This window comes from Thamnophis sirtalis, unplaced genomic scaffold (assembly GCF_051295495.1).
Source record: "Thamnophis sirtalis isolate CommonGarterSnake01/CBP01778 unplaced genomic scaffold, rThaSir2_p1.2 scaffold_2, whole genome shotgun sequence".
Classification (NCBI taxonomy): domain Eukaryota; kingdom Metazoa; phylum Chordata; class Lepidosauria; order Squamata; family Natricidae; genus Thamnophis; species Thamnophis sirtalis.
Window position 1 is genome coordinate 152,886,006 of NW_028261382.1, and position 17,231 is coordinate 152,903,236.

The window sequence follows — 17,231 nt, forward strand, 5'->3', positions numbered from 1 at the left end:
TTTTCTGCACTAAAGGATCTAATCTTGCAGAGTCATGAGTCTTGCCAAAGAACCAGTTTGGTTCCAGAATAAGTGGCTGGAGTTCGGTAAGCTAAGATTCTCAGTTTGCCTGGGAAAAGTCTGATGCAACCTAATAAAATGAAGGGATGATTCATGGTCTTAATTTTGATAAAAGAAGTAATCATGTTGACCTTAAAAAATGCACCTTGTCGCAGATTATATTGAGTCCCCTCCCTCTCTCTTCTATCCCATTCAATAATTTTTCCATTTAAAAGTACTAAACAGATGATGTTCTAAACTGGGAGCTAGTTAAGCCTTGTGTTTTTTTCTGTAAATTAAACACAGAACTGTAACTGACTACATCCTTATTGCAATATATCTCTTTTTATATACCAGTGTTGGCGAACCTATTTGGCACTGAGTGCCGAAACTGAAGTGGGATTCAAACATTTTTACTACCATTTCTGTGGGCATGGCTTTGTGGGCGTGGCAGGGGACGGATACAGCAAAATCCCTATTACCTCCCCACTCTCAAAATTTCCACTACTGGTTCTCCAGAACCTGTCACCCCTGGAATGCATGCACATGCGCATGAGAGTGCTAGAAACCAGAAGAGCAGCTCCCCAGCGCACTTGCAAGAGCACTGGAAACCAAAAGAACTGTTTCCCACACACCGGTCACCTGGTCTTCCGGTTTCTGGTGCACATGTGCGTGCAAAGACCAGCTGGCCAGCACACATGCACATGCAGTAAACTGGAAGCTCAGCTTCCCGACACGCATATGTACAACAGAGAGATGCTCTTCTGGCTTTTGGCACTCCCCCGCACATGAACACCAGCTGGTTAATGCACATTTGCATGCCGGAACCCGGGAGAGCAACGGCCGATGGCTGGCATGCCCGGAGAGATGGCTCTGTGTACCACTTCCGGCATGTGTGCTATAGGTTCGCCATCACAGCTATATACCATAACGTAATGTTCTGAATGAAAACAAGACAGTACATGTGAAAGTGACATGAAAATGTAACTCTTAAATTTAACCAGAGTGTGAGAGAGATTAGATCAAATTAGGAAAAAAAATGTTTTTATTGGATTCAGTCCCATCAGGCTGTAGGAATATTTTCTTTTAATCTAATGGTTATTTCAACTGACAGAGTGGAAGGAGTTGTGATTATTTGGGTTTTCTGCTGCCCTTTCCTGTGTTACTTTGAATATTGTTCTGGAAGGTGTCCATTTTCTGGAATAAGTTGTGATGCCAGTTCCTCTTACACTAGAGAAGATATTTAAAAAATATTTCTATGAGCAGAGCAGCATCACTGCATTCAGCTTCTAAATAAATAACCATGCTTCTAAAAATGGCCTTGACTAGAAGGATGGCAATGGAGACATGCTGAAATGAAAGTACTCTTGTTGACTGCCTGGAACATCACAGCGGGTGATGAAGCTATGTTTTTTTTTAAAGACGATGACATTAAGTAGGCCATTTCCTTGCTATTATAATGCTGTTCCTTTCCATCCCAGTTCTCAAAAACTGCATTTTATGTGCTTTACCCCCATACCACAATTTAAAAAAACAAACAAATCTGGCACCATCATGATCAGACAAAGTCCAATTATTGCTGTTTGGCTGCCGCTTTCAGTTGGAATAGCAATAGCTCTTAGACTTATATACCACTTCACAGTGCTTTACAGCCTTATCTAAGTGGTTTAGAGAGACAGCCTACTGCCTCCAACAATCTGGGCCCTCATTTTACCCAGCTTGGAAGGATGGAAGGCTGAGTCAACCTTGAGCCAGGCAGGATCAATACTTCATTACAACCCATCCACCCCCGCCATCAGAGAGAAGAAGCACTCAAAACGTCCGTGCACCTGTGTTCTGAAGCAACGTTATTTCCAGAAGACTTCTGAAAGAATAGAATCCCATAGGGCCGGGATGGCAAACCTATGGCACACGTGCTACAGGTGGCATGCGGAGCCATTTGTCAGGGCATGTGAGGCGTTGCCCTGCCAGCTGGCCAGCGTGCATGCACACGCTGGCCACCTGAGTTCAGCCTTTTCTAAAAACATTTTTTGCCCTCCCCAGGCTCCAGAGGCTTTATAGGAGCCTGGGGAGGGCGAAAACAGCCTCCCTCCCAAGAGGCTTCAGGAGCTTCCAACGTACAAACCGGTTTGCTCGTAGGGCCATTTTTCATCCTCCGGAGCTTTCCTGAAGGTTCCTGAAGGCTCAGGAGGGCTTAAACCAGTCCTACGAGCAAACAGGAAGTCCATTTCTGAACTTCCAGTTTGTCCATAGGGTCTGGTTTTTTTGCACTCGGGAGGCTTCAGGGAAGCTCCTGAAGCCTCCGGGGGGGGGGGGGGCTGGGGAGGCTGTTTTCGCCCTCCCCAGTCTCCTATAAAGCCCCTGAAGCCTGGGGAGAGCGAAAAAAGCATGCAAAAATGGGTGTCATGCATGCATGTGCTCTGAGGGGGGTGTCACACATTGCATTATAGGTGCAGCAAGCCCACACACAACCCCCCTGTGCTCCCCCTGCTTATGGCACGTAAGCCAAAAAAGGTTCGTCATTGCTAGCATAGGGGAAGCATTATTTTAATTTTCTATAGACTGCTGGAAAGCCATGCCTTGAAGCTGCAGTCTTTCATTGTATCATTGAATTATTTGGGGGCAAACGACTTTGAATTCAGTACCACTATGCTGGTGTTCCTTTTGCAGTTATGTCAAATATTATGTATTTTATGTAATAATATATTAAATATTATGTAATATTATGTTATGTCAAATGTTATGTACTGACCTAAGCATAGTCCACAAAATTGTCTTCTACAATGTCCTACCTGTCAATGACTACTTCAGCTTGAACTGCAATAATACATGGGCAAACAATAGATACAAACTCAAGGTAAACCGCTCCAAACTTGATTGCAGAAAATATGACTTCAGCAACAGAGTATTCAATGCCTGGAATGCTTTACCTAACTCTGTTGTAACATCTTCTAACCCCCACAGCTTCAACCTTAAACTGTCTACCCTTTCCTAAGAGGTCTGTAAGGGGCAGGCATAAGCACACCAATGTGCCTATGTCGGACATAGTGGCGGGGCAGGCAAAAGCCGCTTTCTTTCTTTTGCCCAGAGGCGGGCAGCTCAGGTGGGCTGCAGCCTCTGGGCAAAAGAAAGAAAGCGCTTTAGACAGTGGGATGTCGGGGGAGAAGACTGCCTCACCAGCCATAAACCTCACCGCACGTCACTGGTTCATGTCCATGCTTATACATATACTTGTTATCTCATATATATTTGAGAAATTAAATAAAATAAATGAAAATCAAAATGCAACACAGAGCAATTTTTACTCTTTGAACAGAAGGGCTTCAAATCTCATTTAGTTGATTGCATGATTTATATCAGGTGCTGTTCAGGGCCTTTAGGACTTTGCAACATAAATGTGATATGTTGGTGTAAATCGTTAACTGCTAAACGGATAAAGGATCCAAGTTTTATCACTTTACAATTAAAATAAAATATTGTTCTGATTAGATTACAGTCTTCCTGCTAAGAACAATATCTGGCTGGGTTTTTTGCATGTGTATTTTTATGAGGTCAATGTAATACACCATAGGAAAAAAAATGATGATAAACCATTGGAAGGTTAATGGACTGCTTTCATGGAAGAAGTCTGGTTTTTTGACCTCAAAGTCCTGGTTGTTTGTTGTATTAGGTATTTCTTCAGATATCAGTGTCGTCTTTTTGGCATGTTAGTACTACCAAGTCTAGAAAATATCAGTGGTTTACAAAAATAACTGATTATTCCGTGTCTCGTGTAGTGAGCTGAAATGTTTGCTGTGGCAAGCTTAATGGAAAGATAATGGCTGTTTCTTTATTATAGAGAATGAATCAGCAAGAATTTGGCTATACATAAAATAATTTCCTACAGAATTGGGACATCATTTTTTTAGAGGTCCTAAAATTAGTTTAACCTATCCCTGAATATAAATAATAGATGTGGATACAGGAAAAAAAACCTAGGATCAATCCAAGGCAACAGTAAGGTATAACAAGCATTTTCATGAAATAATTCCCATTTCCTTACGTATTTCTGTAGGTTTTGCTCCCAGAATGCTAGAAATCAATGCATATAGCAAAAGTCCTCATAGACCTCACCCCACATCCATATTCCTAAATTAGCATTTTTATCTGCTGCTCTAGCTATGTCCCGAAACCCATTTAAACTATTTCTAGTAGTCATTTTACCAGTTTGAAATGAATAAAACATTTCATTTTTGTATATGATTTTTCAAATCTCCTCAAGTGAAATGTCTTGAAATGCCCATTCATGTATCACTGGTCCCCTTCCCATTTAAAGGTCTCCACCTCTATAGGTATAGAGAGAGTCTGAGACAGACATTCATTTATGCGTTGCCTAGCTTTTTTTCTTTTACTGCAGGTCTATCCCTTCATTTTACCATGGAAGTCAGTGGCTCATAAAAGAAGGATAGGCAGAGAACTGAGATATTGAAATAATTCTTGCAACTGCATTAGAAATGATCAATGTACTTGACATTTTTGGCAGTTAAGTGGTTTGAATCCCTAGCGCCATGTAACGGAGTGAGCTCCCATTACTAGTTGGCTTCTGCCAACCTAGCAGTTCGAAAGCATGTAAAAATGCAAGTAGAAAAATAAGGACCACCTTTGGTGGGAAGGTAACAGCATTCCGTGCACCTTTGGCATTTAGTCATGCCAGCCGCATGACCACGGAGACGTCTTCGGACAGCATTGGCTCTTCGGCTTTGAAACGGAGATGAGCACCGCCTCCTATAGTCGGGAATGACAAATACATATATGCAAAGGGAACCTTTACCTTTACCTATTTATATTTATGGAGATTTTCAGTCATCCAGGTCTTGGTTGTCCCAAAAGTGCTTTTTCAAGAGGCAAGTGGTTTTTTTAAAAAAAAAAGACGTTTCACAACTCAGAGAAGCTTCTTGGAGAAGCTAAACATCTTCAGAGAAAAACCAGAAAGTCCACTTGCCTCTTGAAAGAGCACCTTTGATCTTATTAACTTGAATAAAATACCTCACTTTCCCAAGACTCTGTGTGTTCTTCAGGTTGTCTATTCTGCTTGTGCATTTTATGAGTTACAGATTCCTTATATATAAAATAGGTATACATTAGGGGAAACAACTTATTTAATCTATTTTGTACATAAATCTACTCACCTGCATGTTTGAGATTCAAGTGTCAAAATTCCTAGTCATTGGTGGTCACTTATTGACCTATATTTTTGGATATGTTGGATCATTAAATAATTTGAATTTAAGAATTCTTACTGTAGCTTGTATAAATTTAGGGAAAAAAATTATTCTATACTTTTTAATGTTTTTGTTAATATGGAGAGATAGATATAGTTATCAAAGCAATAACTTTAAATATAGAAATACTCTTTAATAATTATAGATCACAATGGGTCTCATTTCCAGAAGATACCTGTGGGAATTAGCTGTTCGTAATTTAAAGGAACTGTGAGTAAATCCTTTACGCAGTGCCATGAAGATGCTGCCAGCAAGACCCAAAGATAGTTCTTAACTTATGACCACAATGGAACACGGAATTTCGATCATAGATTGTTGAACTCATAAGTCATAAAGTGAGTTATTGCAGTCATTAAGCCATTGTCACTGTTAGGAAAGCTACTGTACATTGTTAAGGGAATACAATATATCCAAGAGGGATGTTTTTGGCATTTTCTGCTGGAAAATGGCAAAAAATATTGAATATCACATGAGCACATGATGAAGTAAACCAGTTGCAAGCCAATTGCGTGAAATGCAATTTCAGATATTAAGACTATTAAGATAAATAAGAAACATTCCTGCTTTGCAAAAAATAAAATAAAAAATTGAACCTGTTTAGGGGAGAAAAAAAGAGATATGTAACAGATTCAACAGCTATAATTATAAGAGGTGTTCTGATGCCATCTACTGGTTGTAATTTTTTTTCACGCCTTTAAAAACTAGAATCACTATATAGAATATTGCTTCTGTATTACAATTTTAAACTTAAATATGTATGGATTTAGTATTTAGTATTGGAAACATGTTTATAAAATACAGAGTAGAATAGCAGCAGGTAAATAAAAAAGTCTAAGAATCAGATATCACTTAGAGCAAAGAACAATCAAGGATTCAATTGCCACCTTCAATAGTTTTATGTTATTTTATAATTAATTATTTTTGCATTATTTACCATAATACGCCATATAATTAAAAGTTAAAGAAGGATAGTTGTGTGAGTTGACTATATATATTTTAAGATTGATGACTAAAGGTACCCTTGGAAGTTGGTTGAGTTCCAATAACTAATTATGAGCACAAACCAACTTATCGACAATGTGACAAAACACTTGTGTTCTTTATAAGTTTCTATTTTTATTAATGCAAAATATACTGATAGAATAGTTTGTATTACATAATCAAATCATATGTAGAAGTCAAACTGAGGTGCCAACTATTCATTCAGATTTCCTATAATTATATAAAAGAATATTTTATAAATAGCGTAATTATATAAAATGATCCTCATAGTGTAATAACCTGCCTAGTTAACTTCCTTAAGGAAGTTAACTGCAAGACAATTGATCAATAGATACTTGAAAGATTAGCTGAAGCAGCCTTTTTTGCATCACAAAATACTCATAAAATTCTGCAGTGTGATGGATTCTGTCTTGTCAGTCGAAAACTCTACATATTATATGAGATTTTAATATTGCGTTGGCACAGTATATTAATGGATGCTTTGTGCACAATATTAGACACCACTTGATTTGTACTGATAACCAATCAATAATTAGTGGCTTTTGCACTTTTTAATGGATGTGTAGGAGATGGATGTTCTGGAAAGTATACTGTAGCTGTTGTGTCTCGTACGGGCTAAATTATTTCTAATATTGAAATAGAAAAATATGAAGACGCTTATTACCTTGTGGATTCTCACTAAATCAATTGCAAAGATGCCTAAAAGGAGATTAGCAACTCAGTGTGAACTGTTGAAAAGGAAAATGAGCTACAAAATTGTTCTCTGTGTGCAGTAGTGGGATTCAGCCAGTTCGCCCCACTTTGGGAGAACCGGTTGTTAACTTTCTGAGCAGTTTGGCAAACTGGTTGTTGGAAGAAATAATTCGGGCAGAGAACCAGTTGTTAAATTACTTGAATCCCACCACTGTCTGTGTGTGAAACAAACACATGTACATAGGTTATTGATGCAGATCAGAGGTGGGTTCCTATCAGTTTGGACCGGTTCGGTCGAGTAGGTAGTAACTTGGCCTCCCATGCCCCCGAACTGGTTCTATTGGTGAGGCCATAGGCATCGCCATCTTGTTTTTTTGCTTCTGCACATGCGCAGAAGAAATTTTGTCACTACTGCACATGTACGCGCTGCACACATTAAGTGCACGTGCGCCCAAAGCGCATCCCTGAGCGAACCAGCAGTAAAAGAATCTGGAACTAACCCCTGCTGCAGATCCATGGAAGGCAAAAATTTTAATGGCTGCAATCATTTTGGCCAGGAGTCAAGAACAGGAGGATTGTTTCCTTATGTCCGGCTTCTTAGAGCCATCCCACCGGCTAATGCGCAAACACAATGCTACAGTGTAGTAAAACAACTGGAGTCTTCTTATGGATTTCATATACACCATTTTGTTCTTTTCCTCTATAAATAACATATTTTCCTAATAAATGGTGCAAATTAAAATCAATTCAAATTTTATTATGACCTGATGCTAGTATGCTTAGAACAATAGTCAAACTAAACATCAGAGTATCTATAAATGTATATACTGTATCAAAATACTAAACTATATACTAATTGAAATGAGAACATTAGTGATGATTTTAATGTTTTTGTTCTTCAGAAGTCATTATCTGCTACTTCCTAAAAGCTAAGTAGAAAAAGTTGGCAACATTAAATGTAAAGACAGTACTTATTGGCTAAAAGAACATGAACCAACTTGAGTATAATAAAGCTTCTTCTTATTCTTGTAGCTAATAAGAAGAGCCAAGGTGGCACAGTGGTTAGAGTGCAGTACTGCAGGCACTTCAGCTGACTGCTATCTGCAGTTCAGCGGTTCAAATCTCACCGGCTCAAGGTTGACTCAGCCTTCCATCCTTCCGAGGTGGGTGAAATGAGGACCCAGACTGTGGGGGCAATATGCTGACTCTGTAAACTGCTTAGAGAGGGCTGAAAGCCCTATGAAGCAGTATATAAGTCTAACTGCTATTGCTATTGCTAAGAACTATTATATTACATTTACTTATTTTATTTATTTTATTAAATGTGCCAATTAGTGCAAAAGAGGGAGAGAAAAATAAAGCAAAATATTACATCAACTTATAGATAAGTGAATAAATTAGAAAAATGAAAAATGGCATAAAAATATAGACATAAATATAAAAGCTGATGAGCTGTTCTGTCTAACTTAACCTACTGTATAAAATCTCTTATCTATAAAATGTGTATATTCTATGCACTACTTCTCTATCACCTAAAAATAAGTAAGAAAAATAAAATACATAAAGTAAATGGGCTACCAGTAAAGGGTATTAGGAACAGTGGTGAGATTCAAATTTTTTACTACCGGTTCTCTGGGCATGGCTTGGTGGGTGTGGCATGGCATGGCTTGGTGGGCATGGCATGGCTTGGTGGGCATGGCTTGGTATGGCAGAGGAAGAATACTGCAAAATCCCCATTCCCTCCCAATCAGCTGGGACTTGGAAGGCAAAGAATAGATGGGGGTGGGGCCAGTCAGAGGTGGTATTTATGTGGTTCTCTGAACTACTCAAAATTTCTGCTACCAATTCTCCAGAACTGGCCAGAACCTGCTGAATACCACCTCTGATTAGGAAGCTACAACAGGTGCAGAATGCAGTGGTGCAGGCAGTTTTTGGGCCCCCAAGAATGGCCCATGAGACACCACTGCTTCACAAGCTGCATTGGTTGCTGGTCTGCTTTCAGGTGCAATTCAAGGTGTTGGTAATCACTTTTAAAGCTCTTCATGGCATTGGTCCAGGCTAGAGATATCCCACTGGGTTGGCCTGCCCTATCCATTCCGGTAAGGGAAGCATGCTGTGAGTCCCATCAGCCCATTTATTCCAGCTGGTGGGGTTCAGGGAAGGAAGTTCTCTGCTGTTGCACTTGCCCTCTAGAATATCTTGTCCCATTCCCCCCCTCCCCAAATGTGAAGTCAGCTCCAACTCTCCTGACCTTTTGTTAAGAGCCTGAAGACCTGACTCTGCCAGTTAGCTTGGGAGTATTACAATGAAGATGTTTGATCGATTAAAAACAGATCTCACCTCACCTCTACCCCTGCCTTCCCTATCTGTAATTGCATTATAGTGTTTCATATATATACATGCATATTTTTTCTTCTCTAAGGCATGTCGAGTATAGTTTTGCTAGTCTCTTGTATAAACTGTGACCACCAACTTTCAGCATTTCGACTGTAACACAGTCATTTCCTGAAGCTTTGCCATTTTTCATTGATTTTTATGGCACTTGATACCCGCTACCCCTATTAGGATATCTGGCGTTTCCTCTTTTGTGGGTGTCGTTACTTTTGAGTGATCTTGATTTTTCTATAGCTCTGAATATAATTTTCCAATTATTTCTAACATTTCCTGTCTTGTTCTACACACAGAGCCATCTTCATGTTTTAATGCAAAAACCTTCTTGTATTTATAAGCTTGCCTTTTGCTCTATTAATCCCTTTGTTTTCTTCAATTGCCTTTTTCACAAACTTCATGTTAAATTGACACATTTCTCCTTGGATACATTTTCTTATGGTCTTGCAAAGTTCAATGTACTCCAATTTATTAGTGAGACTTCCAGTATACTTCAATGCCCATTGTTTTGCCATTAAATCAATAGTTTCATCAGAGGTTTTTGACTGTACAGAGTGTTTTCTGGCAGTGTTATAGATGTAGCAGATTCAATGATGGAGTTTTTTCTTACTATTGGTTCATTTTAATCCATAATGTTCATCTCTTCCAGCTCTTGAAATAAAGTTATTTGAAAAAGAGCCAGGTTATGTTTAATAAATTCATCAAAGAAAGAAAAAACATATCTGGAGAAGAATTATGTGTAGTAGACCACTACATATACTTGGCTAACTGATTTCAATGGAAGGCATTACAATAAAGGAAATTGAACAGTGTGTTAAATATGGTTGGCAGGCATTTGGCAAGCTAAGCATAATTTTCAAGAACAACATCCCCCATGCCTGAAGAGAAAAGTTTTTGATCACTATAACATATGCCAGTGAAACATGGATACTAACATGGCTACAAAAACTAAGAGTGGCACAAAAAGTCATGGAAAGATACATGCTCTGCTAAAGATACCACAAGACAAGACCGAAAGACCTGCATAAGGATTAGAGAAGAAACAAAAGCATACAATATCATGGAGAGAGTAAAAGAATTGAAATGGAAATGGGTTGGTTACATAGCAAGAAGAACTAGTGGCAGGCGGACCAAGGCAGTCGTAGAATGGATCCCACTTGATAAAAACCATCCATGAAAGAGACCTAAAACAAGATGGATAGACAACATCAGCAAGTATTGCAGGCCCAATTGGCAAAAGACAGCTCTGGACCGTAGTTGGGAACATGCAGAAGAGACCTTCATCCTGCAGTGGATAGACAATGGCAAAATGATGATGATGATATACTATATCATATAGGTATATATGCACATAGATATATATTATGTGTGTATGTGCATGTATGTGTGTATATGTGTATATATATCTCTGTCTGTCTATTTGTCCATCTATCTATCTATCTATCTATCTATCTATCTATCTATCTATCTATCTATCTATCTATCATCTATTTATCTATCTATCTATTTATTATCTATCTATCTGTCTGTCTATCTATCTATCTATCTATCTATCTATCTATCTATCTATCTATCTATCTATCTATCTATCTATCTATCTATATCCTTTTAATTGTAAGCCACCCAGAATTACCCTGTTGTAAGATGGATGACCAATAAATTTTATAAATAAACAAATGTAAATAAATAAAGTAGATAAATAACTTTACATCACAGAACTTTAAAATTGGGTGAATTGTAGAATGTTGCCTAGCTAAGCCTGCTGATGGCTAAAAGAAAAGCTACATGCTGGTAAATACCATCTGTCCAGTCTGGAGTGGCTCATAGCAAAGAAAAAAGTGTCATGAATGTAAATAAAATCCACGTTATGATAGAATATGAGTGATTGTTTCACCTTCCCCTAACCCACATGGGAACAAATTGTAAACTGTGTGGGATATATGTCATAACATAGAGAAAAAAGTGTTATTATATGCCTTTGTAAAGACCAATAATAATTGGGTTGGGAAGGTGCATAAAGATATGGGCTAGCTAGGAGCTTTGAAAAGCATTGGAAATTTTACAAAAAGTAGACAAATGGGTTAAATAACCACTATTTTATGTCTATACATTATTCATTTATAAATTTGTTGACCTGGTCCCAATCTAAAATTGTGAATAGATAGCAATAGCACTTAGACTTATATATCACTTCACAAAGCTTTAAAACGTACTGTTTCCTCAATTAGAGCTGAAATAGCTTTATAGAAAATTTCTTGCATCATAATAATTTTATGCTTCAATAAAGTAATCCATAACTGTACATCCTCTTAGGATTGTTGACGTACGTGTGGGTTGTGAAGAACATGATAATTGAAGTATTTACAACTTTAAAGCACCATTTCTGTATTTCTATGTTGTGAAATTCTATAGGCTTCATCATCAAATTTATAAAGGCTTCAATCACTTATGATGGGCTGAAAACTGCACTACAGCTCTGTAATATAGAAGCATGAAAAGATGTTATTACAGTATGTTAATTTGTTCTAAAATGACAAAGATCACTGAACATAACGTCTAGACTGCGATGACTCAATGACAGTGCATCGTGCATTGATACGCTTTGGAACAGAGCTTATTTATTAAAAGGTGGCTTTACTATGACACTTCGCTTTACATGTTATCACAGCAGGAAAATTGTTCTCCCAAATTTACTCTTATTATTAAACAGAGAACTAGTTTGATGTAGTGGTTAAGGTGCTGGCATAGAAACCAAGAGACTGTGAGCCAGTGGTGGAATTCAATTTTTTTTACTACTGGTTCTGTGGGCGTGGCTTGGTGGTCATGGCTTGGTGGCCATGGCAGAGGACGGATACTGTAAAATCTCCATTTCCACCCCACTCCAGGGGAAGGATACTGTAAAATCCCCATTCCCTCCTGATCAGCTGGGACTCGGGAGGCAGAGAATAGATGGGGGCAGGGCCAGTTACAGGTGGCTTTTACTGAAATATATTTAGACACTGTTGCTTAATGGATTTATCCTTAAGGCATATTTGGGAACCCAAAACTCAAAGCCTTATATTACATTTGGCTTTTCTTTACCACCTTTTCTCTTGGCATCCTGGGCTAGGATAACTTCACCCTTCAGTTTGCTGCTCAATCATTCTGTTTCTCTGCATACCACCTTAGGACTAGGAACTAGCTGGTAGTACATTTCTATAGCTAGATATATTCTCAGGTGATTTCAGGTGTATGCAGCTTTGGACCAGTAGAAATACGTTGATTATACCATAGTTCCTCTCCCAGAAGTTAATTATTTCACAAAGTTACATAAAATCTCAGAATAGGCAAAATAAGTGTGTAAGTAGCAGAAGTGGTATCCAGCAGGTTCTTACCAGTTCTGGAAAACTGGTAGTGGAAACTTTGAGTAGTTCCTAGAACCAGTAAATACCACCTCTGACTGGCCCCACCCACCAAGCCATGCCACGCCCACCAAGCCACGCCACGCCCACCAAGCCATGCCATGCCCACCAAGCCATGCCATACTCACAAAGCCATGCCATGCCCACCAACCCATGCCATACTCACCAAGCCATGCCATACTCACCAAGCCATGCCATACCCACCAAGCCATGCCACGCCCACCATGCCATGCCCACAGAACCAGTAGTAAAAATTTTTGAATCCCACCACTGGTAAGTAGGTAATTAAAGTCAGGGTTGTCTGAAGGATAAAGTAATCCAAATACTCGTGAACCTAATAATCTGTCTAATGATACTCTTGAGGTAATATGGGTCAATTTTAGATTGTGTCCTTTTTTAAAGTATGGAATATTGTTGGCATTTGCTTGTTTTGTGTATGTGTGAAAGATAAACTATTTTGAGGGTGTTGGACTAGTGGAAGCAGGACAGGTTTGAATGGAAGAATGCATTATCTGTACCATTTTTTATCTAACTGTGGATACAGAATATCACTAGGAGTTTGCTTTGTGGTTGCCATGGAGAGTTATAGCCTCATTAACAGGACTAGGGAGATGGTAGATTTCCAGATTCTGCTGGACTACAAATTCCCCAGCATCACCAAAGGCTACTGTTGGGCTGCTGGGAACTGTAGTTCAGCAACTTTTGCTTTCTAATAAAAGTTAAACAGCAATGTTGCGTAATTTTACTCATGCCGGCCATTAATGCTGGCGTTATATCCGATTCATTCATTGAGGTTTCTGTTTAACACATAATGTCTCTCTTTTATTCTCTAGGGCTTCTGAAAAATTTGTGAAAGCTTGTATGTGGAATATAAAAATATTCCTTTTGGCCCAGAGCTCCTAAGTCAAATGGATCTCTGTCCCATGCATTGAAAAAAAAAAACACCAAGAGTCTGGGCACTATTACTGTGACTATTCACTTAATATATGCCCTGTAAATTCTGAAGATAACAGAAATGCAGAACATCAGGCTGATGCCCAGACAGAAAAGTGAAGCAAGTGTTCCTTGATATTATGGTGCATATAAAGAAATGGAAACAGTGCATGGAGACAATGATCTTGCTGTTCAAAGAAATTGTAATGAAGCTAGAAAACATGCTAGAGATTCAATAATTGTGAGGAAGTGGAGATCAAGAAAAAAAGAAAAGAAAAGATAGCAATTTGGAGAAAATTGTAGTAAATGGCAAAGTTCTAAAAATATGAAGTGTTAAAATAAGTGGGTGAAAATATAAAGTATTTCCCAAATGATATAAATAAAATTGCCACAGGAAATATCAATCAACCAATGATTGTTAAGACATTTTTCAGTTCTGATTTGAGAGAAAACATAATTGCTTCAGCAATAATGTTTAGTACATTAGTACATTGATGAATGAAGCAGAAAACAATGAACATTATGTAAGAAGAATAAGGACATAATATGAATATATGATTGCCTGTTTGGGTTTACATTTTGCTATCTTTAATTGAAGTATTTTATTGAAGTGTTATTATCCTGCAGGATTGCTTTTTCAGTACTAAATTAATGGAACTGCTTATCTGAAATGTATACAGTACTTAATAATAAAACAGCTTCCATGTAAAACGATTTTACTTGGGAATTAAAGAAATAAAACTTGAATGCAATATTTAGCTATAAAGGAAAATATTTCTTATAAGAGTGAAAACTACAGCAATAATTAACATTGGATTCCCCAAATTTCATGTTCTTTGAGCAATAAAGAATGCAATACAAATATAATGATGCATTTGTTTATTAGAGGCAAAAGAGTGCTTGAATATATATATTACCAATTTTAACTCATGTATGTGTGTGTATGTATGTGTGTGTGTGTATGTATGTATATATATATAGTATATATGTATGTATGTATGTATGTATGTATATGTATCTATTTTATCTATACTAGTCTCCCTTTATTTATTTATCAGCACAAATACAACAAATGTATGTATGTATATATATATATATGTATGTATGTATGTATATGTATATGTATATACATGTATGTATACACACATACATACATACACATATAAACATACATACATAAGTTAAAACTGGTAATACATATGTAAGCCAAATCAGAGTACTCCACTCATTTATTTTATCAAAAATAAAATATAAAATTATTACATGGTCTTTATCTCTTTTATCTAATACTGCATGTACTACATTATGCTATAACATCACACTTCTGTCAGGTATTAGTAACGGACTTCCGGTTGATTTCACAGCGGAAATGGACTGGAAAATAGCGGAGCTCTAATGAGTCCCATGAAATTCAGTCAGTACCCGCTGCCGGGGGGCCTTCAAGCCATAGCTGTCTTAAAGAGATGTCGAAGTAAGGAGAGACATTTCGTGGATGATGAAGAATTGGCAATTTCTTCACCAGGACAGAAGCAGCTCTCCCGATTGGCAGCAGGGGCAGCAGCCATTTTCCAATGATCGTCTCGAAGCTGGGGCAACTGAACAAGAATTGAGCTGTAGCAGTGTTTGGACGGAGTACTGGAACTGGGTGAGAGAACTACCAACTCTCACTTAAAGAAAATTTTTGGAAATTGGTAATTGGTGTTTTTAAAGTTATTCCGGAGCTTGGAACAATGGATATTAGGCACTGGAAGAAAAAAGAAAAGAAAATAATTTTGGATTATAAAATAAAAAGCTCAAGAAGAATTCGTGTATTTGGGAAGCTGGGGAAAGCCAATCCATTCTAAAAATGCCATTTACTGGATGAAAAAAAAAAGCACTACAAAGTTCAACAAACTTGGTGAACAATTAAAATAGACAAAATAAGAGAAGTAGCAGTTGGAAGATCTGACCTTGGCTATACAGAAGAAGATAATTTGGACATTGTGAGAAAATTTAAGGAGTGCTTGTGTTTTTTTCTTCTCCTCCTCCTTTTTGTTTGTTCTCTTTGAAGAAAGCTAATTGATAACTAGATTTGTCTATTCCTGGAATTGGATTATAATTGGATTATATTAATTCAACAGAGCACCCTACTTTTGAAAAGAAGAGAAATAATTGAAGAAGAAAAAACAAGGAAATTAAATAGACTTTAAATTTGGATTAACTGTGAAGAGAGATAATTGGGGAAGTTTTAAAATGCTGATTCTGTAAACCGCTTAGAGAGGGCTGAAAGCCCTATGAAGCGGTATATAAGTCTAACTGCTATTGCTATTGCTATTAAAAGTTTTTTGAATTGTTATAAAATGGAGCTTAAGATATATGGAGAAATATTTTTGATGTTAAAAGTAGTATGTGAATCTTTGATAGATAATAAAGAAACAGAAAGTTTGTTTAATCACACAGAATAGAAAATAGAAGAAGAATCTGAAAGGGGGAATTTAAATGAAATGCAAGAAGCTAAAAGCTTAGAAGAGGAAGAAGTAAAAAATAAGAATCAATTAAACAATACTATAGAAATTTATAGAAAGGTAGAAAGAGTAGAGAGGAATTGGGGAAAGCCCTCCCCAAAAAGAAGCAGTTAAAAAGCAAAAAGGGACATATTCTGCAGAGGCAAGTGAAAGTTTTTATGAAGGGGGTGCAAAAAACACAACATAAAAAGGATACAAAAGAGAAGGTGCAACACATATAAAAATTTAAAAAAGAGAAATAAGACTTCAAGAAAGGCGGGATAAAAGGCAGATCAAAAAATCATTAAAAATGGAATGCTTAAAAGAGCAAGAAAAGGTTGATAAAAGTGGGAAGATTTGAATATATTGAACTATGATTATAAATATTATGTATAAGATGTGACCTGGTCCACGCTTTGTCCGGAAAGTATAAATGAAGGGGAAAAATGGGATCCCTAAAAGAGCAAGGGATAATGGATAAGGAGGAACAGAAGAGAGGTATAATTATAGGGTAAATATTAGTACGTATATATAATGAACTGGCTTAGTACATGGAAATGTGAAAGTAGATAATTAAATAAATACTATTACTTTTGAATGTAATTTAAACAATTTTGGGCGTGTAAAATGTTACTGATTGGGGAAGGGGAAATAGTGAGATAATTTGTAGTAATAGTAATTAGCTGAAGACAAAAAGAAAAGGTGCTTAGTAATAATATGTACGTTTAAATAAATTAATAGAAAAAGAGAAAGGATTATATAAAAATGAATATTGATAAAAGTGGGAAGATTAGAATATATTGAAACTATGATTATAAATATGATGCATAACATGTGACTTGGACCATACTTTGTCCATGAAGTATGTAAGATGGAGGAAAAAAATTGCAATAAAACTTGTCTTTTAAAAAAAGGTATTAGTAGCACAATTTGTCCAGCAGAGGGCACAAATGAAAAAGTTGGTGGAATTTATTAGAAAAATTGACTGCTTTTATTTTAAGCTTGGTAGTCTAAAAGCAACTATATTTTAA

At 37.1% G+C, this 17,231-nt stretch overlaps 1 pseudogene; it reads left to right on the plus strand.

The window, feature by feature from the left end:
• LOC148049235 (A-kinase anchor protein 7-like) overlaps positions 1–13,853 on the plus strand; it is a 32,732-nt pseudogene extending 18,879 nt beyond the window's left edge.
• Positions 13,854–17,231: the final 3,378 nt, after the last annotated feature.